Source organism: Pagrus pagrus, assembly GCF_965226575.1.
Source record: "Pagrus pagrus genome assembly, chromosome: 22".
Lineage (NCBI taxonomy): Eukaryota > Metazoa > Chordata > Actinopteri > Spariformes > Sparidae > Pagrus > Pagrus pagrus.
The window spans coordinates 23044885-23047633 of NC_140204.1; positions in this window are offsets into that span (position 1 = coordinate 23044885).

The window sequence follows — 2749 nt, forward strand, 5'->3', positions numbered from 1 at the left end:
CAGCCTCACTTCCGCTAACAGCAAACATAACACTTCCTGTTCGTACTCTTCAGAATAAGAGCACCCTCTTCACAGGAGGTAGAGCGGTCGGGGGTTTTCCTTTAGCGGTTCCTGAACTCTACACATCGAAGTGTCCGCGGGCAAGACACTGAACCCCCATTTAATCTCGGTGGCTCTTCCATCGGTGTCGATCATCAGTGCTGGGCAAGTTACTTTCAAAATGCAATATATTACATATTACTAGTTACCTATATTACATTACAATATTACCGTCTGTGTAGACGGTAATATTGTAATTACTTATTACACTACTTTTTAGTTACTTTCAACAAAATGCCCAAATAACCTATAGCTATACAACAATGAAATAGCCGAGGTCTTTTTAAATGAACTAATAGCCTTGGACACAGAGATGAGCAGGCAGACAAAGGATCACAGTCTGATATATTATGAGATAGGAATAAACATTTTTAATTGTAGGCTCAGTCATATGAAACACAACAGACCTATACCTTCTATAAGCCTATAATAGCCTATAATGACATGACAAGACAAACATCTTTTACTATGCCTTTTTATTTTAGTCCACAGAACAAGGAATGCATGGACATATGTGATTCAAGAATGTAAATTAAAGTGTGCTTGGAGGACTAGGCTTCATCATTAGGCTACGAAATACAACTTAAATATTTCAGTCACACAGTGACTGAACAAAGAACTTATAGGCTCGGCTACATTAAACACACAGAGCCTATATTAATATGGTCATGTTGGTGTGGATCTTAAAAAAACAACAATAAACGCTTCACTTCAGTCGGTAACGTGGATTGTGACACGTTAAGTGACGCAACTGTAGTAATATATTACTGACATATTATCAGTAACGCATTATATTACTCTACTACTGCTAAAAGAAATGTATTTGTCACACGTTACGTGACATAAGTGTAGTCATATATTACTGAAATATTATTAGTAACGCATTAGATTACTCAGTTTCTGCTGAAAGAAATACATTACAGTAAAGTGTACATATTTTGGTACTTCATTTACGTGATTCTCCAAAAGCCCACATTTTTGTCATTCACCTTAAAAAACTGTCCTGTTTTTTAATAATAAAAAGTATCGATATCGGTGATATTGGCTTGTATTATTTGGTATCGGATCGAAACCAAGATTTGTGGTATCGCCCACCCCTATTTCACAGCTGCGCACGCCTGACCAAAACAGGCCACACCCTCCGGTAACGTGCAAACACTCAATGGCTGCACCCGATAAATTGCACCCTCACCTTACTCTTATCTTACAAAAACAACTCAGTTGATGTGTTTCTGAAGACATTTTAGGCGAGAAATAAGCCATGCAGTTGCAGAATCTGTCTTCATTTTAGCTCGACAATGTCTCCAGAAGTAACGAGTCGCGTCGGACGCCCCTAGTTTGCATGAGGTAGCCAGAATGAAACTAAATGAAAATGAAGAGTGGGCAACACAGCGCGTCGCTCCCACAATGCATTGCTCGGCTTCCTACATGACAATGAATTGGAAATGTGAAAACGTGGGTCACGTGGACACCTACCTGAAAGTGATTTAAGTGGTTGCTCCATCCTACAAGAAAAGCGCTATGTATTTATATAAGTCCATTTACCATCCATTCATTTGTCAACTGAATGAAATATGTACTTGCTGATTAGCTCTCCAGTCAGAAAATCAGGTTTCTTTTTGTATTTCTATATCAATTAATAATTTGTGTTGCCATCTATTTATTATGAAGATGAAATGCTAAATTATAATGCATTTCTGAAGGCTCTGGGTTAATACATCCCTGTATGGAAAGCCAATGTCATTATTTGTCTCCTGTCCATATCACTGGATATTTAATATCATTTTACAGCTGGCGTTTCTAAATGGCATTACAAATGGCAGTCAGTGTTTTCGACTGCTACTATCTATTAAGATGGTGAACCTTTTGACTTAAATATAACCTTTTGACTTAAATATAACCTTTTGACTTAAATAGATGGTAGCAGTCAAAATTTGTCTTCACTTAAATTTAAATGGCTCTATATTCCAACAGTAATCAGAGTGTTTGGTCAGTAACCTATGTCTCTCCTCCCTCTGCTCATGCAGTAAAAGAGAAAATACATTTTTCTAGTATGCCCATTTTATCTGATGTGGACAGAGGATCATTTACTCTGTCCACATCATTTACCTCAGAAGTTGGAAGTCGGAGCTGGGAATGACGTATCCGAGTTGACTGTGTTCCAGTTTAACAAACTGGAATACCAGTTCTAGCCAGGTTAGAGACTGTTAGCTATTGTTTACAATATCAGTTGACTAACAACGGATTACATGGTGTTTTGCACATACAAACACCAAAGCAACAGGTCCACAGATAGAAGCTGGACAGAACTGTTTTACTGACTTAATGAGACACAATTAAGACAGAAGTGCTAATAAACAGTATATTCTTCGCAAAGCAGCTACCTTGAATTTGGGGTTGGTGAGGTGTGTTCGACTTTCCGAATCATCTGAAACTGGGAAGTCGGAAATTCCATCGTCTGACTTCAAATGGAATGCACCGAGAAAACCCCATAACGAGGCAGTCCTATCTGAGAGCGAGTTCTTCCTGTTCACTGACAATTCCTAAACGGCTAACAATTTCAATGCTCCCGATGCAACGGACAAAAAAAAAAGCCCCGCCTCCCACCAAAAAAAAAAGTAGAAAGGAGTTGTGCAATTGTGGTGACGTA